The sequence below is a fragment of the Colobus angolensis genome, unplaced genomic scaffold (assembly GCF_000951035.1).
Source record: "Colobus angolensis palliatus isolate OR3802 unplaced genomic scaffold, Cang.pa_1.0 Scaffold543, whole genome shotgun sequence".
Taxonomy (NCBI): domain Eukaryota; kingdom Metazoa; phylum Chordata; class Mammalia; order Primates; family Cercopithecidae; genus Colobus; species Colobus angolensis.
Window position 1 is genome coordinate 483597 of NW_012118966.1, and position 24780 is coordinate 508376.

Genomic DNA, 24780 nt, shown 5'->3' on the forward strand with positions numbered 1-24780 from the left:
TAATCATTTTTATGCCCCCATCTGTGCAAAAAAGCTCCTTGATATTATCAACTAACCATCTGCACATTTATGGAAAGGCTGCACAGCGCCTGCATATGTGAAGTCAGCCATATCCCTTTCCATCACATGTGGAGTTCACCAAAAGAGAGAGTATATAAATACTTTTAGACGTTCCTTCTTATATTAAATAAAGATGCATGAGTTGACTAATGTAATATAATCAAGCTGCATAATATAAGAATCAGCCACAATATTTCAAAGTGGCAGTTTTATTCTTTGTGGGTGAAAAAAAGTTTTAAAAATTAATGCACAAAATAAGGAAATGGTTTTAAAGCAAAGCTGTGCTAAATTGACAGTTTTGCCTCACAACATTTTCTTGGAAGATAAAAAGGCAATTTCTGCCAATTTTACAAAAATGCCTCTCCTTCTCTGCCTTAGATGCAATGCCCTAGGCTCTTTATATCTTCTCCAGTAGACAAAGATGCCATTTCTCCAGGGAATGAAGAACTAATCTCACCATTTGACATTCAGCATACCACGTTCTGGTTTTCTGAAATTTTTGAAAGATCTGCGATATAAGGGACCAGATCTTTTATTTCTGCTCCCGCTCCCCATGCTCATCTCACTAGAACCCATTCCCATAGACCTGTTGCAGGATTTTTCACCATCAGTTTGAATGTTTTGTCTTTTCTCAGAACAACTTCTTGTATCTTTTGAAATATTTGAATATACTTGACAACTGAATAACATATTTTACTAATTTTTAAGAATATTTTAGTCTCTGAAGTTCGCTTTAATGGGATTTACTCAACAGGCTGCATATTTTAACAATCATCTGTGTGCTTCTTTGATTGTGCTGCATATTTGAATACTTAAGGGTTTATATATTTTTTGATTGAGACTTATACTTTAATGAGCCACACAAATTGTGTCTGTGCAGAGAAAGACTCAGAAACTTCGTATTGAAGTGTTTTGAGGACATTCTTTTTGTATTCTTGTGTATGTGCATATGTATGTGTATGTGTGTTGGGAGAGAGTTTTGGCTGGTGTCTGGTTACTTGCAGTTAGGAATAAGCCTTAGGAGAATACATTTGCTTTAAAAGAAAGATGAGGACCAGTCTCTAATTCTAACTTGTGATTTCCACTGAATAAAATTGTGCTTTCATTTTTAAAATGCCTGAAATCCCATTCCTTTGAGATAACATTAATATTTTAGTGACCAATCTTTTATTTATCTCTGTGTGTAGGTATGTGAAGGGATGTATAAATTCCCAAACAGCCCGGTTTTATAACGATGTGCTGAACTCAATAGCGTAAAAATCAGGAAACAGTTTTATTTTCCACTCATGAAGGAACTTTTAAAACACTCTGAAGGTTCTCAGTTCTCTGCCTCTTAGCAACAATGTGGTCGGATCTCAGAGCTTAAGAGTCACTTTCAGGCAATGAAAATGTCTAGTCTAAGCTAAGTAAAAATTTTAATCTTCCCGATGGTAAGAGTTCTCTTTTTTTCCCCAGCCCAGGTGTGTGATTTTTTTTTTCTTTCTTCTCTCCCATAACTGATTAGAATGAATAAATAAATGTATAATAAAATAAATAAATAGTCTCTCAATTAGCTGGTGCTGTTAATCTTTATAGGCTGCCAATAACTTCTCCCAACTAAGTGTCTACATATTCAAACAGGATTTTTCTCTGCCTCTCTTTTCTCTCTCATAGAAAGCCAGTCTACAGATTCTTCACCTGCATTTAATGCTCCACTGTAGCATTTGGCTGGCATAGACAGTAGGCTTTCCTGACTTCTTACAATGGGCCCTCTGGACTGCCCTCTGGCAATAAAACTCCTCACAGATTCCTTGAACTAAGATTTCTTTCCAACAAAGTCCTTTCAAAACCTGCTATGCAGGAAGGTCAGGTTATTCCCACCATCAAGTAGAAGAGAAGTTTTCGCCCAAGAGTGTTCCTCTTGCCACATCTGTTAGAGGAAGTTCCCACTTTCAGATTTCTTTGAAAGTGAGACCTGAGTCACTGCACTCCAAAACCCAGGGTCCTGTGTCATGTTCTACCAAGAAATCTCTCAAGCTCCTGCTCCACAAACAATCAGAGGAGAACATTTCAGAACCTTCCATTTTTCTGAGGAGTATCCTTGGAGTCTGATTTCTTTAATTGTGGTCTAGAGAAGGAAAAGAATGTCCCTAGTGCTATCAGTTCTTACAAATTTTCCCCTCAAATCCTCATTCCTAATAAATGGACTTTGGATTTCTCTTTTATAGGATATTGGGTGACAATCCCTGGGCCAGTTTAGACAAACTTAATCCTATGTAAGTGTGTGTAAATACTCTTTATAAGAAGTTTTTATAATCCATTATTTTTAGCTTTCAGGCAGAAGCCCAGAATCCTGAGACTACAGGGAAGACCCGACCCTTCATCCTATTATACATACATAGAAATTTAAATAATATTAATACATGACAATTTATCAGAGGTGTCATTTCTATTATGACCCATGTTTCCCATTTCCACACTCTTCACTCTTCCACACTCAATTATAGTAACCTGGTGTCTTTCAATAAGTTTTCCTGTAATTATAAACATTATACATATCTATTATTTGTCATTGCTCATTAGAAATTATAAGGTCATATTATCTACACATACTTGCAGCTTGGCTTCTTCAGTTCAGAATGCACTGTGGAATTCTCTTCCTATCAGCTGGGTAGGGAATGAATTCTTTCTTTAGTGGCTACATGATGCTATATTCAACCAGGTATCAGGTGAAGGATGTAACCCTTTTTCTTTTACTAACTGCTTTAGCAAGCATTTACTGATGTGATATTTTTATGTGATTGATTATCAAACATGTCTAGGTCAATTTTCAATTTATGTCTTCAATTTATACATAAAAATACATGCAGCCACATGAAATGTATGAAAATATTTTTTCAAGAATCACTACCACTGGATATATTTAACCTTTTAAAAACAGTTTTGTGCTATTTGTCTTCATATTAATTTTCATTTTGGGGGCTACTTGTGATATTGACATTTATTGTTAATTTAGATATGATATTACAAATTTTCTGTTTATATCCTTTGCCATTTCTACTTCAGATAGCTCCCTTGTTAATTTCTAAAAAAAATGTCTGTTCTATTACAGATATGTAGCCTTCTTGGACATTCTCTGTTCAACTGTTTTTTTAATTTTTTATTATTAAAATTTAAAAATAAAAATTTAGAATAGTATAATGGATATCTATAATTTTAAAAATTATTACCACTTACCTATATTTGTTTCAGATGGTAGATTGCATTATTTGTTGCATTTATTTATCCCTTCCTATAGAAGAAGTCATGTAACTTTAGAGTTTCTTCACCAAGACAAAATATATTTCTGTGCCACCTAATTTGGCCCAGAAGTGACTTTGCTGGCATGAGATAGAAAGAGATGGAGCACCAGTTCTGTGGTCCATAAGCTAGCCTGCAGGTGTCAAGAGAAGGATGAGGAGTATAAAGAGCAAAGCTGCCCCAACCAATCCACAAAAGTGCAGTGAGAAGCAGAGATTTTTCCCCATGACCAGGCATGCCTTGCTTTGATCAGCCAAACATAACTGTTTCACAGACTCTTAGACTGTAATAAATGATAGCTGTTTTAAATTCCCCACTTTGGAGGATGTGCTATTAAATAATTGCCAAATGGCTCAATTGGTCTGTTATTTTTTATGTATATCATGTACGACATTTCACTGTTTCAATCTACTGCATAACTACAATACAACTGATTCCACAATGTCATATAAAAGAGATAAAAAAATGATTTTCTCACTAGAGAAAAAGCATTTGATAAAAGTCAACACAGGCATATCTTATTTTATTACACTATGCTTTATTGACCTTTGCCAATATTTTTATTACAAATTGAAGGTTTGTGGCAATCCTAATTGAGCAAGCCTATCAGCACTATTTTTTCCAGTAGCATGTGCTCAATATCTGTCTCTGTGTCACATTTTGGTAATTCTTGTGATATTTCAAATTTTATTATTATTATTATTATTATTATTATATCTATTATGGTGATCTCTGGACAGTGATCTTTGATGTCACTATTGCAATTGTTTTGGGGCACCACAAACTACATCCAGAGAAGATGGTGAACTTAATAATGTTGTGTGTGTTCTGACTGCCTTACCAACAATTCATTTCCCCATTTCCTGATTTCCCTATTTCCTAGTAGAGAACAATACTGAAATTAAGGCAAGCAATAACCCTACAATGACCTGTAAGTCTTCAAGTGAAAGGAAGAGTCACATATCTCTTACTGTGAATCAAAAGATAGAAATGATTAAGTTTAGTAAAAAAAGTATGTCAAAAGCTGAGATAGGTCAAAAGCTAGGCTGCTTGGATCAAACAGCCAAGTTGTTAATGCAAAGGAAATGTTGTTGAAGAAATCTAAAAGTGCTACTTCAGTGAACACAGAAATGATAAGAAAGCAAAGCCATCGTATTGCTGACATGGAGAAAGTTGTAATGGTCTGGATAAAAGATCAAACCAGTCACAACATTCCCTTAACCCAAAGCCTAATCCAGAGCAACACCCTAACTCTCTTCAATTCTATGAAGGCTGAGAGAGATGAGGAAGTTACAGAAGAAAAGTTTGAAGCTAGCAGAAGCTGGTTCTTAAGGTTTAAAGAAAAAAGCTATCTCTGTAACACAAAAGTATAAAGTGAAGCAGCAAGTGCTAATATAGAAGCTGCAGCAAGTCATCCAGAAGATCTAGCTAAGATAACTGATGAAAGGAGCTATACTAAACAACAGATTTTCAGTGAAGATGAAACAGTCTCATTTCAGAAGAAGATGCCCTCTAGGACTTTCATAGCTGAGAGAAGTGAAAGTTTGGCTTTAATGGTTTAAACAGGCTACTCTAGCAAGAGCTAGGTGATAATGCAGCTGGTGACTTTTAAGTTGAAGTCAATGCTCATTTACCATTATGAAAATCCTAGAGTCCTTAAGAGTTATTCTAAATCTACTTTGACTGTGCTCTACAAATGGAACAACAAAGCCTGGATGACAGCCTATGAGATTATAACATGATTTATGGAATATTTTAGGTCCATTGTTGAGATCTACTACTCAGGAAAAGAAAAAAAAAAAAAAAGGATTCCTTTCAAAATCTTACTGCTCATTGACAATGCACCTGGTCACACAAGTGATCTGACGAAGATGCAAAAAGAGATTAATGTTTTCATGCCTGCTTATATAACATCCATTCTGTAGGCCATGGATCAAGGAGTAATTTTGACTTAAAATCTTATTGTTTAAGAAAGACATTTCCATAAGGCTATGGCAGCCATAGATAGTGACTCCTCTAATAGAACTGAAGAAAGTAAATTGAAAACTTCTGGAAAGTATTCACCATTCTCAATGCCATTAGAAAAATTCATGATTCATTTGAGGATGTCAAAATATATATTTTAACAGGAGATTGGAAGGAAGAAGTTTATGTTAACCCTTATAGATTACTTTGAGGAGCTTAAGACTTCAGTGGAGGAAGTAACTGCAGATGTGGTAGAAAAAAAAAGCAAGAGAAATAAAATTAGAAGTGTATTATGAAGATATGACTGAATGACTGCAATCTCTTAATAAAACTTGAATGAATGAGGATTTACTTGTTATGACTGATCAAAGAAAGTGGTTTCTTGAGATGGAATCTGTTTCTGAAGAAGATAATGTGAACATTGTTGAAATGTCAATGAAAAATTTAGAATCTTACAGAAACCTACTCGATAAAGAAGCAGTAAGGTTTGAAAGAATTGACCCCAATTTTGAAAAAAGTTCTACTGGGTAAAATGCTAAATAGCATTGTATGTTACAGAGGAATATTTTGGGAAAGGAAGAGTCAATTGATGCAGAAAACACCATTGTTGTCTTATTTTCAGAAATTTGCACAACTATAACCTTCAGCAACCCCCACCCTATTCAATTAGTAGCCATCAACATTATGGTAAGACCCCACTCAACCAAACACACACACCACACACACACACACACACACACACACAATATTCACTGAAGGCTCAGATGATTGCCATCATATTTTAGCAATTAAGTATTTCTTAGTTAAGGCTGATGCTATCATGTTTTATCAATGAAGTATTTTTTTAATTTTAGTTTTCAGAACTAAAACTTATCTTGTAAGAACTGTGACAATATGTACATTTTTTTATACATAATACTATTGCACACTTAGCAGACTACAATATAGTGCAACCATGACTTACATGCAGCAGAAAATCAAAAAGTTCATGTAACTTTCTTTATGGGGTTATTCCCTTTATTGCAATAGTCTGGCGCAGAATCCACAATATCTCTGAGGCTTGTCTGTCGTTTTTTATGACAAACTCTCAGCAAACTGGAAATGGAAGGGAACTTCCTTAACCTCATTAAGGTCATCTTTGATAAACCTACAGCTAGCATCATAGCTAATGATAAAACATTGCCTTTTCTCTAAAGGTGGGGATAAGACAAGAACATGCACTGTCAGAAGCTTTTCTCATTGTGGCATGATGCATGGCAACAGCATATCATCTAAGTTATTGTAATAAAAATGCTCTCTAGAGCTCATAAATTATCTAGCAACACTGAAACAGACATTTAGGTACAATCTTTGGTTATTTTACTTAGAACCTCTTGGAAGGGAACCTAACTACAAATATTTATAATGACCTTTCTTAGCTCACTACAGAATGAGAAATAGAGTATTGTTGTTTGTATTATAATATCCATATATTCATATGAATATATTTATTTATTAAGGGAAACAAGTCCAATATCTTCTAAAGCCAGATGCTTCTTGGCTTCAGAAATATAGTTTTGGAAAGAAAATATAATCCTTGGTATTAATAGATTGTTATATTTGTAGTGGACAGTTTGTTTCTTGTTCCCCAGAATTCAGTCCCTTTCTGCTGCGTGTGTGTGTAGGCAGAGGGTAGAGGGTGGGGGTTAGTTAAAAAATGGGAATGGATGTGTATCACATAGAAAGTTATTTTAATAATTCAGATGTGAGTTGATAAATGCCTGTACTAGACCTCATGGGATGGACTCATGATATTTTACAGACATAATCAACAGGACTGGTGAGTAATTGGATATGGGAGTTGGAGCAAAGTATACAGTCAACAGAGATGATGTTTCAGATTGCAGTGTAAATATATGTGTGACTCACTCAATTAAAAACTTTTGCATCAACTTCTGGTAATTGCCAACAGAGTTCCTAATGATTATTTAAGGAAATGGGAATTTAAAACAAGAGCTAGATTCAATCCTAGATTCAGTCAGCACACCAGTTTACATAAGAGTAAGGCAGCTACCTCCCACGAGAAAGAAACAGAATGAAATTAGTATTTTATTTTAAAAGGTATGTACTTATTCCACATATTTAGTTGGTTATACTTACTATTCTTCTAGTTAAAGACAGTAGTGTTTTTAAACCCTAAAGATTAATAAAGAATCAAACCAAAGTCTACAGAAACTAAATTGAGGGAAAAAAATTCCTTTAAGAAACAACTTTCAGTAAAAGATTAAGAACTCCTTTCTTTATAAAGCTTGAAATACTTCACAATAAAAATATAGATGGCAATATATTTATTTATAACTGAGTACTAAAATAATTCTTCTTTCGAAGGAAACCACAATGTTTCAGACCAATGAATCACACTGATAATGTAAACTTCATCCTCAACTGGTAACGGAAGTAATACAGAGAACCAGAGAAGTTTTAGAAGGGTCATGTTTTGTGTGGATCTACACTGGAAGAAGCTTTACAAGAGCAAAATAGAAAGGGCTTTGAAAATAAGTTCTAAAGGCTAAAGTTATTTGATGTTAGATATTCAGGTACAGGTCCTGAGGAGTCAATAGAGTTGCATGTAAAGAAAGTCATGGTTCCTTCAGAGCTTCAGGAAAAGCTGAAGAATAAACAGCAGATTCTCTTTCTGGACAAAGGAAATAATCACGTTTGGTCACTCGCTTTGTGTTTCAAAGGTTTTGCCAGCTAAGCGAAAAGAAGCATTCATGTGTTAGTGGGTGCTGAGCACCAGTTTATTGCTTTTTTAACATTTCGTTGGCTTGTCCTGTTTAGGTACTTCTATTTAGATGCTACAAGAAATAGGGTGTGAAAAGAATGACATATTTTGTCTTCCTTTCGGTAGAAAAGAACTTTACTGAAAACTCTGAAACACCTTTCTATAATTACTACCAAAACAGAGACCTGAATAGCTGGCTCAGAATAAGGGCATGAATAAGGCCTGGAGTGAAGTGGAGAAGGGGGTACAGAACATGTGTACAAGGACAACTTTTCATGTGGCAATCTTGAGCTTCAGTTCTCTGCTGCTTTTTGCAAAGTGACTCTTTTAGTGTGCTGAAATAAAAAAGGACAGAGAGTTCCATTTGTGTGTGTGTGTGTGTGTGTGTGTGTGTGTGTGTGTGTGTGTGTGTGTGTGTGTTTTGAGATGGAGTCTCGCTCTGTCACCCAGGCTGAAGTGCAGTGGCACCATCTCGGCTCAGTGCAACCTCCGCCTCCTGGGTTCAAGCAATTCTCCTGCCTCAGCCTCCCAAGTAGCTGGGATTACAGGCATGTGCCACCATGCCCAGCTAATTTTTGTAGTTTTAGTAGAGATGGGGTTTCGCTATGTTGGCCAGGCTGTTCTCGGCCTCCAGACCTCAGGTGATCCACCTGCTTCGGCCTCCCAAAGTGCTAGGATTATTATAACAAGCACAAGAAAGCCTAAGCGCTGCTGGCCATGGAGCATGAAAACATCCATAAATGGTTGTCCTTCACTAAGTGGTATTTTCTGATATTTAAAGAGATGCTCTACCTCCCTCAGACTTAACTGAATTTAATCACAGATATGAATTATTAAAATCCATGATAATCTTGGGCCCTTAGAATGGACAAATAAGGGAAATTAAACAACTGCACACCAGAAGCTATTCTCAGGAAAGGTAGCCATTTCTCCTCGTTTTTAATTTTCAAAATAGTCATTTCAGTATATCATCAGGTTATCAGAACATGGCAGCGAAGAATCTTGGCTAGCATAGGACAATAATTGTTTTGTCTATATTTTTGGAGGATGGAAAAGGATGAAAGGAGGAAGTGCTGTGATTCATTTTAAGACTGAATAGATATGTGCTCAATAATGTCATTGTGAGTTTGCCTCTTTTTCTCTGTTGTTGTTGTTACTATTATTCCTATTATTACTATTTTCTGTGCTTTTCTTCTGTTGGCTTTCAAGCAAGAGCCCTAATAGGTTTAGGCTTACATTGTACCTTTAATTTATAATTTCAGAAGGGAACTAATATCCTAAGGTGGTTAAGAGAAAGCAACTTAAACCAGTATTGTTTAGAACACTAGCCCTGCAACTTTCTAGTCATATAACCTTGGGCAAACAACTTGATACATTACAACCTCAGGTTTTATCTCTAAAATGAAGATGATAAGAATATCAACGATTGTAAAATCATGAAAATTAGAGCATTTCTTTCCCAGAAACCACTTGGAATAGGTTTTGGCATATAAAAAACATTCCATTAATGTCACATAAAATATTTTAATTTGAGAGTAACCAGTTTCTCTCACAGTGCCAATATTATAAAGGCTCTGACCAGCTCTTTTTGAACCATCTCTGTTTGCAGAGTGGACAGTGTACAGGGTGGGAAATGCACGGCCTCATCTCTGACAAAGTCACTGGAATCACATGAAATGGGGGGGGAATAACACCCAGAATCAGAAAGAGAGAGAGAGAAAAAAAAGTAGATGTACTCTAGCTGTTGATTGTTTGTATTAATACTGTCTCAGAAATGAAGGTGAATTTCAGTTTTCAAATGTAAGTAATCAGGCACTAATGAAGGCAAAGAGAAGGGAAGCAAAATAGGGGTTGATATCTTTCCAGCTAGATCTTTCTATTCCTCTACTTCCAACACTCTTCCATTTTACTCCACTGTATTTTCCTCCCAATAACCCATCTACTTGCAAGCATCCCAGGACCATGCTGTGGCTTTAATATGTGGGCACTGACATGCATGTGTCTTTAAAAAATATGGCTGTGTGCTTTCATAACAGGCAGTCATATTCTAAAAGTCATAATAACTTAGCATAAATCATAATAAATTAACAGTATTAAAGCCACTAGCCATTTTGGTGGGATCATTTGTGAATTTAGTAAAAAGAAAATCATACTATCAGTTTTACTTCTTTCAGAAAAAACATTGGTTGAATAAATGAATGATTTAATTTTAAAGTGGTATAGTCAAAACTGGATGGACCACTACAGATACAGAAAACAATATCCTTATATTTTTTATCTTTCATAGGAAGCAGGTTTATTCATTTCTGAGTAGCAAGTCAAAAAGTATGCCATTATTTTAGTCCAATTATTCTGTCCATTATGGCCTAACCATAAACTATTTAAAGATATATTGGCACATGAGATCATGGTACAGTAAAACCAGGAAATCTTCACTATAAAAGAAATGGCATGCAAACCTAGCTAAGCAGACCTAACAGTATTTTTGCCCTTCAGGGATGTGTTCAGCTCATCTTCCTTGTTTTTAATGCACTCAAAGGCTCAGCTTGATTCGTGCTCAGAACAAATTGCATAACACTTCAAGACTGGCACTTCCAAAGTTCATCCATTCTGTAGTTGCTTGACATTAGAAAAGGGCAACTTTTGAAAAAGGAATAAAATAGATTTTCTCACTCTGTTGGTCATGTCTCAAAACAGCTGAATGGATTTTTGAAACAACTTTTAAAATAATTCATCATTCAACATTCACCATTTCAACATTGACACTATTAAGATTAACAAGCATCAAATTATTTTTTTCTGAAAGAGCTAAATATTTCAAGATTTTAAATAATATTAAAAAATAAGTTATATGAGGATAATTTTATCTCTTTAATTCAAAAAAGATATCATTCAAAACCCATATCTTTTGCTAATAAATATTTTCTGAATAAGTTATCAATTTAATGAGTAAAAAGAATTCTATTATATGTGAACATTCCATGCTAGTGAAATGCCTAGGCAGATAATCCTCAAATTATTAATTCATGACAAATCTTACTTCTGGCATTGAGTCAATTATACTCAATTTATTAATGTATTACATCAACAATAGGCAAGAAACATTCAAGTGAATTTATAACACTCCATCTTCTTGCAGATATATCCCATAGGTTTATCTCTGACGTGTTTGTCAGCACTACTTCAGTTTGAAGCGTACACTAACCTACTTCAAACCAGCTTTGTGAGAGAGTAGGATTTATTTTAAAATGTAGATGTGACTTCTGGGAATCTACATTGCTTCTAACACCAGGACGTCTGACGCAGGGGTTAAAATACTGTGTCAGGACTTTATTTCTCCCTTAATCTCTCATGTCTCCTTTTGTCAGCTTTCTCTTTTTCTGCATGTGTATTTTCAGCTTTTTAAACGAAGATGTTTCTGAGATTTTTTCTATGTGTTAGTCTGTTTTCACACTGCTATAAGGAACTGCCCAAGACTGGGTAATTTAGAAAGGAAAGAGGTTTCATTGACTCACAGTTCAGCATAGCTGGGGAGGCTTCAGGAAACTTACAAACTTTGCAGAAGGCAAAGGGGAAGCAAGAGACTTCCTCCACAAGGCGGCAGGAAAGAGACTGAATGAAGGAGGAACTACCAAACACTTATAAAACCGTCAGATCTCGTGAGAACTCAGTCAGTATCATGAGAACAGCGTGGGGGAAACTGACCCAGTGATTCAATTACTTTCACCTGGTCTCCTCCTTGACACCTGTGGGTTATGGGGATTACAATTCAAGGTGAGATTTTGGGTGGGGACACAGCCAAACCATATCAATTTACAAGTTAAATATCAGGGTATATTCTGATTGTGTGGTTATATTCCCAGCCTTGATCAACCACTGAAGGTCTGGGATACAACTGGCCCATATCTTGAGTTACGTGCTTACTCAGTAAGCAGTGGAATAATCACTGAAATTGACAGGAATACTGAGATGAGGGTAAGGTAGTTCCATATTGAAAAGGTTGGAACATTGGTAACACAAATAGTTTCAATTATCTGCTCCCTGCTATTTGTACACTGTTTGCAGTGCAGTATGATTTCATAGCTGTTGCTATCAAGAGGGGAGACTCTTTTCTTAATCTTTGAATCTGGGGTAGCTTTGTGATTTGCTATCGCCAATGCTTCTGCTCTTTATTAAGCCCTGAAACTACCATGGGAATAAGCACTAGCTAGGCTGCTGGAGGATGAGAGAGAGCACATCTATTGACCTCTCCAAGGCAAGTCCATCTTAGATCAGCCACAGCCCAGAAAACCGTCAAATTAATTGTAGATGCATGAATGAGCCCAGCTGAGATTAGTCAACCTAACCCCTCCAGAGTAATCTAATCTACTCAAATCAGCACACCTGTGGACTTGTGATCACTAATAAACACGCAAAGGTTTACGCCAAAACCTTAGTTAAAAGAGTTATTGGGTTAGTTTAGGGTTAGTTTATTTCACGAAAACAAAATATAATAAAGCATTTTGGACAAATACATTGCACTTATCCCGTAAGCTTGTTGCTGAGATCCAGTCTACATCATCTTTTTATCTCATACTATGCATATTTTCTTGACAGGTTCTGTAAGCTCAATCAGGATAGACCTGTACCAAGAAACGGTAGAAAAGGAGGAAGTGAAAATAAGCTAAATGGACAGGTGAGGATGGAAGGACTAAATAAATTAGTTAAGAAATATTTATTGGGTACTTGGTGCTGGGCACTGTTTTAACACTAGGGATGTAACTAACAGTGAAGACAATGAATCAAGTAGTTACTTTCTATGAAACATTAATTTTAATGTTGTGAGGCTTACAAGATATTAAACATAATAAGACATAAAAATATGATATGTTCATGCTATGATTAAAAATAAAGCAGAAAAATGGCCTGGGAATATTTTATATAGGGTATCTACGAAAGGCCTCTCAATATTGCATTTGAGCAGAGACCTGACATACATATGAAAATGAGCAAAGATGATAATTCTAAGAAGAATATTCCAGGCAGAGAGAACAGCAAATGCAAAATCCTAAGGTAATAGTATGCTTGGATCATTCAAGGAACACTAAAAAGTCAGTAAGACTTCACCAGAGTTAGCAAATGGAATAGAGATATGAAATGACTCAAAAGAAATAGCAAGGACTCAGAACACATAGGACCTTATAAGGTTGCGGTAAGAATTTTGGGAAAAAAAAGTAGATATTGACTCAAAAGAAATATTCAGTTACTATAAATAAATGGTTTTCCAATGTTGATTGAAACTATCCCTGCAAGAATTTTAAATATTTTCCTGCAATGAATAGATAAATAGCAATATCCAGTGGAATACTTTCAAGCTCCCTATAATGGATATAATGAAAAACAATATTCATTAAAAATGTAAGTGCTATTATTTCTATTAAATAGTCTTATTCCACAAGTCTTATTATAATTATTAATAAAAGATCAAAAGATTCAGCATTATATGAGAAAAGAGCAGACCTTGTGACTAGGATAAAATGTTTATGTTTAATAATGCTAAAAATAGAGATAAACAGTGCTACATGCTTTAAGATTAGCTGCCACTCAACCCATAGTTTAGAATCCTTTTTTGTTTTGTTTTGTTTTTCTTTCTTTTTTTCTTTGAATTTTGAAGCAAGACAAAGTATGAAAGTAATGGATTAATAACTCAAGGTACACAAAGTCAACTCTGGGGTATTGAACACATACACCTCTACCTATCATCATGTGCCAGGTGAACGCAGATTGATAGAATGAAAAGTCAAAAAAAAAATAGAAAGACTTTTATGAAACTAGAGCAGTGGAGTGAATAATGACTTGATACATAATGCTTGAGTTGGCTATAAGAAAATTTGCAGTGAGTAGGAAGAAGCCAGAGAATAATTTCTTGCTATAATTTTCCCAAAAAGCTATCATGTTACTCACGGTCTTATTTAATATCTTCTAAATATAACTCTTGAGATCTTTCCAGAGAGTATCAGTCCTCCTAAAGCTGTCCCTGCCCTTTCTGAACTGCCATAATAAAGATTAGGCAGGAATTAAAAAGAACTTTTTAGGCACTAACTAGATCATGTTAAGAACAACTTTATGAGACTCTATTTTCCTGTTTAATAAAGTCATACACCCAATAGCCATACTGTAATGGAGTGAGTCTATCATTTCTAGCTGATTAAATGTTGTGGTTTTAATTTTTAAATGAGCAGCAAGCCCCTTATTTTTTAAAAAAAGATTATTAGTATGAATGTTGTGGTAATTTACTGCTGAGTCTTACCATTTCTCACCCTGAAAAAAAATAAAACTGAAATAACATAAAATTATTTTTATATAAATTATGAAACACAAAACTTAAAAATCATAGTTTTCTTTGAAGTGTTGTCCCCCCACCCTACTCCCCCGCCACACACACACACACACACACACACACACAACCACACCAGTAGAGCCATGCAGGAATTTCTGTAAGAAGTTGCACAGAAGCTGAGCTGCAGAACTGGAAGAACTAAGAACCCTAGCAATGGTGAATCTCAGAGAACTCCAGGTAAAAAGCACTCATAAAAAGTGAGTGCCCCCCGTTAGTTTAAAAAAAAAAAAAAAAAAGCTGTGAACATACCAGATTTGTTTTATAGAAGCAGGAGTAAAGGGAGAGAGAAAAGGTGAAAAAAATTTGCAGAATAGAAAGCTCTGAAAGAAGCAGCAAAAATCATCTTCCAAATGCAAGGGAATCTTAATGTCCACTAGTTGCATTCATGGTGCGCAGCAGCTGATGAGGGAATCTGGGAGAACAGGCCAGGCAAGAAGAAGGCTACCTCACTTACTCAACGTTAGAGAGGCAGCAGAGGCAGGATGGAAGTGCCACTTTTGAAGGAAAACAGTAGTTAGTTCTTTGTGTCAGCTGAGGAACAAGCCTTTAAATACAAAGGCAATATATCTTGCCCATTACTCTTATTTGTGCCCCCTTCCATCCCAGGCAGAAATCTCTTTAAAAAACTGGTCCATAAAATTAACACTCACCCAAATATGGGTGACCAAAAAGGAAGGAGGAAAATATTCAAATAAGGATTAGAAAAATGACAGAGAGCGACAAAAGTGTCCTACAAAAAGATTCATTAAGTAGACACTACCATCGAACAGATAAACATTGCAAACAGTCTGCCATGAATTAAAACATTTATAATAATGATGAACTCATCAGACAATGAAGGAAAATGTCAGGGCAGAAATTCATTCATGAGAGACATGGTCAGACAATCCATAAAAGTGAAAAAAGAACTGAAAAAACTTAGAAAAGAAATAGAAATTAAAATATGAATCATTTAGAGAAATGAGCAAAAATTAAAGGTGCAATAAGGTAGAAAGTCTATCTTCAATTGCTCTATGAGACTTATTAAATTCTCATAGATATTTGAGTCTGTATATGGTCTTTCATTTTTGTTTCCTTTCTTTCTTTCTTTTTTTGGTCAGCTTGTCTATTTATGAAACAGTATCACGTGTTTCCATTACTGGCTTAATATATCAATAGTAAATCAGCTATTGTTCCCCGATTGAATCTCCTTTCAGTATTTTCCATCTTTACTATTATTATGTTTTATTATAATTGACATGCAGAAGATGTCTGTGTGCATATGTGGATGAGTATTTCTGCTGAAACACTTATCTATCCAGGTATACAAACAATCCATTTATGTTTTCTTCCAATATTTATGGCTTTTTTTTTTGGCATTTGAGTAATTAATCCACTTGAAATTTACACTCATATGTGGTGTGTAGTGTGGGCCAATCCATATGATATGTATTGTCGTTTCCAGATAAATCCCCACTTTGAGAATTACTAAGTAAAGCTCTATGAAAACAAGCAATATTATACACTGCTGGTGAGAGTACAAAATGATACAGCTCCTAAAGAGGAGTAATTTGGCAATGTTTATCAAAAATTACAAAGACATTTTCCTTTTGGCCCAGCAATGTTATTTCTGTAATTTATCCTGAAGTTACTCATGCACAGGTGCAGGGTGACATGTACATAATAAAACTTTTCATTGTTGTAGTAGCAAGAGATTAGAAACCAGTAATTTATTCAATGATAAAGACTTTTGTAACTGAAGCTAAAGTATATTAATTAAACTATATAGATAAAAAAGATGAAGAAGCTTTCTGTAGACATGGGAGAAATGATTTAATATGTGAAAAGTAAGACTATAAGAAAAATTGTGAAATAGAATGCTATCTTTTGTTTAAGAAACTGGTAAAATAAGCTGGCTACAGTGACTCATGCCTGTAATTCCAGCACTTTCGGAGGCTGAGGCGGGTGGATCACCTGAGGGCAGGAGTTCAAAACCAGCCTCGCCAACATGATGAAAACCCGTCTCTACTAAAAATACAAAAATAAGTCAGGCATGGTGTTGGGAGCCTGTAATCCCACTACTTGGGAGACTGAGGCAGGAGAATCGCTTGAATATGTGAGCGGGAGGTTGCAATGAGCTGAGATTGTGCCATTGCACTCCAGCCTGGGCAACAAGAGTAAAACTCCATCTCAAAAAAAAAAAAAAAAAGAAAAGAAAAGAAAAAGAAAAAGAAACTAGTAAAATAACAATTTATTCACATTTGTTTACATCTGGATAAAGAAAACTAAAAGATTAACTAAGAAACTGAAAATATGGTTAATACTAGATAGTGAATGGAAGGGAAAGGAACAGAGGTGGGTGGGGAAGTGACTTTATAATTGTGGTAATATTTGAATAGTTTATTACCTATTTCAGAAAGTTATCATGCTATTTTTAGATAGGTTCTTGCTGTGCTGCCCAGGCTGGAGTGCATTAGTGCGACCATGGGTCACTGCAGCCTTGACCTCCCAAGGTCAGGTAATTTCCCGCTAAGTCTCTCAAATGGCTGAGGCTACATACACAGGCCACCATGCATGGCTAATTTTTGTAGAGACAGGGTTTTGCTATGTCGCCCAGGCTGGTATCAAACTCAGGGCTGAAGGAATCCACTAGCCTCGGCCTCCCAAAGCGCTTGGATTTCAGGCATGAGCCATCAGTCCTGACCTCTATAATGCACTTTTTAAGGAAAGGCTTTATTTTACATTCTACCTCCCTATGGAAATATTAAATATGAATGACATATTTTCACACATAACTGTTATAAAAGCGTATGTCAAAGAGGGAATTTACAATATTCTTTATTGACTTACACGTTTGTTTTAGAACACATTAGTACTATGTTGAACAACGTAGCCTTATAAAACTAGCTAGTCCGGACCTAAATTATCTAGCTGAGATTATTGTCCAAATAAATGATCTATTGATCATTAAGCTACCCACATGTTGGGAGACACTTCTCTGGGGGTGTCGGACATTTCTGCATGTCTGGCAAGCAGCAACGTTGACAGTCCTCTGTTCTAGATTAATTTTTTGAAGATGTTTGTATAACCAACAGACTTGGAAGACAGAAGTAATGGCTCACTCCGGAGCAAAGGGCAGTTTTGCTTACTGTCCAATAGAGTGTCTCCCTCCGAGGCAACAGGGGGATTTGCTTGTAGACCACAGAAACAGGTGGGGGGATTCTGAGTTTGTGGTTCCTTCCTTGTTATGCAACCCACTGCAGTTGTAGGCATCACCTTGCCTTTGTTTCACCATCCTGTGGGAATTCGGGCTACAGGACCATCACAAGAAAATGATCATACATCAGGTACTACTATTGCAGCGAGTAATAAACTATTATTTTGCTCTGCATCTGGAATCTGATGTTTGGAGCAAAACTTTATAAAACTTCATCTGACTTTGTTTTTTAGCTTGCAAATAGCATAAAGTCTCAGATTCATCATGGTTTTTGACAACATTTAGATGAATATATCCAAATTTATGATAGATTCTTTAAGGCCATATAAAATAAGTTTATTTGCATTCTGAATCACTTATAATTATTAATTTAATCTTGTGATCAATAGATGTAGTCATGTTCATTTGTTCATATGTGTATTTCATAGAAAATGATGTAGAGAAATTGAGTACAGACTAGCCAAAATATTTTTTATCACTTAGAAGATGTATTTATGAAGGATACTGGATTCTAGACTACACTTGAAGTATTTTAGAGAGGCATTTTTAGATGTCTGTCTTATGAATAGGAAATGATTCTTATTAAAATTAAAGCAGAAAGGCTAAATAAATAGAAATAACCTAGTTATCAGATGGCTAATTATACTTAGATCTATTGTAAGAAGCATCAATTAGCCTTTTGACCAAACTTAGTAATACAATGGTAGTATTTAACCAGGCAATTGTTCTCAAAATAACAGAATAAAGATATGTTATGAAACGGAAAACAGAATGGTTCTATTTACATATGAGTGTTGCATAAATCTGGAAGAATGAAATTTTAATAATGTCCTCTGCTTGTTAATATATTATGTAATCTTAATTTGCTTCTCTATGACTTGTTATATTTTCTGATTTTAAAAAAAGAAGGTTATTTTATTTTAAATGGTTTTGAACTATTACAAAATTAAATTGTTTATTTAATTCAAGTTTTTTTCTTTCTAAATTAATTTGTGAATATATGCAAAATGCATATAAAGCAATAATGTCATATGTCTACATCTTTTTTATAATGGATTCTCTATAAATGTAAACTAAAATACAGCACAAAAGTAATTTGCAGTCTCTCTATAACTTCCATAGTTGAAATATCAAAAATACAATTCATAAGCACTTTGATAAGAATAAGCTACTATAATGACCTAATGATGAAGGTATGCCATCTTTCTTAAAATACATGTTCTGACAATTATTTTGTAGTTGCTTCAAATGCACTCACTTTATTAAGATAGAGCATGCAATTTCTAAACATTATGATATTCAACAATTTTCAATAATTTATTTTTTAAGTGTAGTTGAGTTTGCCTAAGTAGACTATCCTTCTTTCTCTCTTTACTGCTGCTATTTCAGAATTATATAGTTGGTTTTGGTAATTAATAATAATGTAAATTTTTGAAGAGGAAAATGGTTTAATATATTTTTTTCTGACATAGAGGGTCAAGGAGCAAAGGCATATTTTATGGGTTTGTTAAAGATACGCTTGTGAGATTCTTAATGAAGAATCAGTCTGGATTAGGAGAGTTAAAGAGAGGGATTCTTTTGTTCTATATTAAAATTGATCCAATAACCTACTGTCCTAATGCTCATTATCACCACTCATATAGATTTATTTTATTGAAGTGTATAAGTAAGTAGTCAGTTCTTTTCATACTAAAGAGAAAAAAGAAATCATGGAACCAAGAGTTCTTCATTTCTTTTTTAATATGAAGTGATGTTTCTCAACCTTGGCACTATTAGCAATTTGGTCTACACAGTGTTTTGTTGTTGGGATGGAGGGAGAGGGGATCTTGCATATTACAGGATGTTTAGCAACATTCCTGGCCTCTATCCACTAGATGCCAATAGCTCTCCTTATCATGACAACCAAAAATATTTCCAGACATCATCAAAATTCCCCAGAAAGAAAAGTCATACCCTTTTGAACACCACTGACATAAAGAAATGTAATCACAATGTTCCTGATACAGTAGTTATGCAAACTGGAAGAACTAGGAATGGGGTGTATTAGTTAACCAAATGGTATGTTTTATTAAAGTGTTAGTCTCGTTCACACTGTTTGATATTGATAATTTCATCTTGGAAACATCCGTTCCTCAACTGCTTTTATTCTTGTAAGGAGATGGAAGCTTTTGCTGGTGTGTGAGAAGAGACTGTTATGCAGTTAAGAGTGTGCTGAAATCATATTTGGTTGATAAATACATGTCCACATTCACAGGGAATCAAAGATAAGAAGTTGTCAGTTGTGTCCTTTCTGAAAACTCCCTTAAAAAACCTTCTCAACAAGTCAATCCTGGACATTCCAGAAAAATAAAGTAACCAAATGTCTCAGTTTGTTTGTGATAGTGACTTGTTTATGTCTATTACTCCTGTGTAAGTATTAATAGCAATTCTTTTCACTCTCAAGAGGATCTTAGTTTGGATATCGTCACTCTAAAAAACATAGTCCTTTGTCAGTCTTTAGTATATTACTTCTGACCTATGAATAGCTCCTAGCCTTCCACTTCTAGTTATCCCAGAAGGACATACCGGAACACCTTGCAGGTTACTACTGGGCAGGCAATTTCGCCTGGTATTTAAAAACATGGATTCTTGCTTGAACCCGGGAGGCAGAGGTTGCAGTGAGCCGAGATCGCACCACTCCACTCCAGACTGGCAACAGAACGAGACTCCATCTCAAATAAAATAAAATAAAATAAAATAAATAAATAAGTTAATTAATTAATAAATAAATAAATTAAATAAAAACAAGGATTCTTAAGTCAGAAGACATAAGTTCAAATTCTAACTAACTCCATAAATTATTAGCTATGATATTTTGGGTCATAGTTTTTTCATCTTTAAAATGGGGTTTTCAATAGCAATTGCTTACTCATAGATAACATATATAAAACACTTATAATGTTCCTCGGTACAATATTAATACGATTTCATTTCTGGTTCATTATCTTGGTCTTTCTCTTTCCACATTTTGCATATTGAAAAAGGTTAAGGGAAACTATACATGTTTTTCTTTATAATCTGAAATTATAGAACCAACCTATTATATAGTTCTGGTGTTTTCTATCTACTGTTTCAACAAAATCTGAATCATATTGTACATGGTGATTCATAAACTTTTTGCATTTTGTTTACTTATGTTTATATACCTTCAATAACACATTTAGATGATGATTGTGATAATTACATTACATGTATTATTTCTGGATAATTATGTTTGTCATTTACATAGTCAGTACTTGAGGAACTGAGTGCAGATAGATGTCTAAGACAGCCCCCAATGATCCCACTTCCTAAGAGTCACATCTATCTGTAATCCTTTCCTTCCCCTTGAAAAATGGGAAGTGACTGGCTTCTAATATGGCAAAGGTGATGGACTATTACTTCTGTCATTAGGTTATTAAAAACTGTGGTCTTCATGTTGTCAGTAGACTCTGTGTATTGCTTTTTCAAGTAACACACTTTGGTGGCACTAACTGCATGTTAGAGAGAATTGTGTGGCAAAGAACTGAAGGCATCAGTCCAAAAACCCAAAGAACTAAATGGGGCCAACAACCACATGAGCTTGGAAGTGGATCCTTTCCCCATGAGCTCTGGAGATGACAAAAGACAGAGGACACCTTGATTGTAGTCTGTGAGAAAACCTAAAGCAGAGGACACAGCTAACTTGTGCTCAGATTCCTGACCAATACAAATTGTGAGACAAAGGTGTAATTTTTTAAGCCAAGTTTTTGATAATGTAATATGAAGCGATAGATAACTAATACAAAATAGATAACTGGATACATATGTCCACAAGCTATTCTGGTATAAAAGTACATTCAGTGACAAACTTGTTGCTGCTCTCTGTGTTTCCTTTACTTCATTGACATCATCCTATCCTCTATCTTTCATATAAATATCTGTGTGAAATTTGTCAACAAATGTTGGTTGCAAATGAAGAGAAAGCAAAACAGAACAAATAAAGGAGGACTTTATTAGGTGTTTGCTTTGTTTGTTTTTGAAATAGGAGACTGTTATTATCTGAATGTTTATGTTCCTCCAAAACCTATATGTAGAAATTCTGACCCCCAAGGTGATCGTATTAAGAGGTGGGCATTTGTGGAAATTACTAGTTTCTAAGGGTAGGATATTAATGTGATTAGTGCACTAGGGCAGAGGCCCTAGACGGAACCCCTGTCCCTTCCACCATGTGAAGATGAAGCAATAAGCCACTGTCTATGAGCCAGGAAGCAGGCCCTCACCAGACTGAGTCTGCCTTGATCTTAAACTTCTCATCCTCCAGAACTGTAAAAAAAAAAATTATTTATAAGCTATCTACTTTGTGCTATTTTGTTGTAGCAGTCCAAATGGACTAAGACAGAGTCTCTGTAAAACAGTATTAGGCTTAAGTGAAAATTCCAGGGAGAGGAAGAGATAGATAACAATAAAGGTGGAAGAGATTACCTGCAGAAGACAAGTTCCTAAGAAAGTCAGCTGGAGTTGGCATCCAAAGGATCACAGAGGAAGGGGTTCATCTTTGGCAGGAGAAACATTGTATTCCTCACTTCTCAGAAGTCAGGAAATGGGTGGTAATTCAAGTATGCTAATATAATTGCTGGGGAATCAGAAAAGTGAATTCATGAATCAGAGTAGGTTATCTCCGCATTAGCAACATGAAATTGTTTAAGTGTAATAAAGTGTAACTGATGAACTATATAGAACACAATTATATCCATTTCTAAGCAAATAGGAAATAGTCTCACTTCCTTTGTTTGCTTTGAGAGAACACAGATATACTACTCATGGGTGCTATCTTCCATGCTCCACTTTGTAAACATTTTAACATTTGAGGAAATATGAGGAAATTGTGTTTTTATCTGCTATCAGAAATAATTAAGTACTGAAACTGATTCAATGCTGAATCTGCAGCTAAAGAGAAAGATGAAATTGAACCTGTCCTTTGAAGAAACAGTCATGTCTTAACATAGTCTCAAGCATAGCTATTTATTCATGCTACTATAAAGTTATAGTTATAAAGAACCCAGTTATAAAGAATTAGCTTTATCCTCGCCTTTGATCCCTGAGGGCACTAAAAGATACCTTCTTGCATATGAACTCAGGAGGATTTTATCATAGTCTAATTTTCTAACGCTCCTGGCTTCCTGCCCAGATACCCTGAAATGCAGGACAGCTGGGGAAATGACCATGCTCTCATCTCCACAAGGAGCAAATGATGCCCTTTTGCAATGTAGAGACTCCCAGGGCACATTCAAATCTGTTCTAGGTATAAGGAGACAAATGGAAACAGAAAGGTTCATGGCAAAAGTGCATAGTATATGTATAGAAAATGTTCCCCAATGCCAGTGTATTTGCCATTGCCATCTTTATCAGGGAGCAGTGAAATGAAAAACTGAGAACAGTACACTAATTAGTTCATGTTTTTGTCAACCTAAATAATTGCCCTTTATTATGCTAAGTATTGTAATTTCTACTTTTGTCCTAAAATATATTTTATTGCACACGGTTTGGGTAGTAGTAATTTTGTTCCTAACATTTCTGATGAAATTAGAGTTGTCCATCCTATCACTAAATCCAAATATCTGGGTAATACTAAACTTGGCTAAACTAGATGGTCAGTTTTTATTTTATAACAGAGTTGTTAAGAAAGTGTGCTCTGAAATTAGATTATTGGATTCGTATTTTAGCCCTATGAGTGGCTTTGTGATCTTAGGCAAGTCACTTAACCAGTCTATTCCTTAATTTCTTCAACTGTAGATACATTAAATAAATTTCTCATAGGTGCACAATTATTCCATTCATACATGTGTAGTGCCTGGCAAAGAGTAAGCAGGCTCAGCCAGGAGTTGTTTATAATCATCTCAAAGCACTGAAACACTCCTAGTATAATGTAACATTTAATTATAATATTCAATGTTTATACTAACAACAATGAAGATCTGAAAAATCTAATTGTTTATGAAACCAATATTCACTGTGCAACTATTATGTTCAGATACTGTGCTAAAATTTTGAAGTACAAAAGTAAACAAGACCCTCAAAGAGTCTACAAACTAAGATTATTTTTAAATTTTCATCAAAGAGGTTCACTTCTGTTTAAGCCGTCATCAGGTTAAACTGTAACTTGTGTTTGGAAGTAAACAATGCTGTAAGATAGAAGTTGAAGAAGGTGAAAAGTTAGAGACTGGAGAACACCTAGAGGATTGCTAATGACAAGACTGGAAAGAATTATCATAGCAAAGCAGAAACAGAGACATAAATTAAAAGTAACTGATAAGTGAAGAGTTTGTTAATTTCCCCATTTGCAACCATTTTGCATGGAAGCAAATTATAGAAAAAGCAATCTTTCTGCAATTGTTCTTCTAATAGAGTAAATGGTGTCATTCTCACTAGTATTCACATGATGCCTTGACTTAAAAAAATGGGCAACTGGTGAGGTTTGTACATTCTTTGGTTAAGATTTGGTGCAAATACGATCATGTATTATGCACTTGATCCGCATAGCAGCAATCATTGAAAATTTTAGCCAGTTAATGCAAGTATTTTCTATTTATGAAAAATAACGTGAGTACTATAGTACAGTTCAATCATTACCTGAAATGTCTCCATCATCCACTGCTCCACACCTAACCATCCATCTTCAGTCTCATTTGGTACTAAAGTTGCTATACAAAGGCACCTTTCCACTTTACAAAGTACATAGCTCTTTTTATTGTGCCCAATCACTTTCTTGGGCTCAATTTGGTAAATCGGTACACTGAAAAATTTAAAATAAATCTAATACAATTCTGAAAATTCAGGAAAAATGGAAGATTTACTTTTTCTCTCTTTCCAATTCCTACAAAAACCACAGTGCTTAGTGCCCTCAGTATGCATTAAATAATTCTGGAAGAACAAATAATCCATGCTTTCTATGGCAAGGAATCTACCTGTGTCTACCTGTATCAAACATAGAGGGCCTGAATGCACTTTTGCCCCACCGTGAACATCTTGATATTAAATGAGAGGTAATCATATTCAGTTGATCCTGCACTTATTGATTTATGAGTAAATTTGATCACCTAATTCAGCATGAACTTACTTATTATCTAATGAATGAAG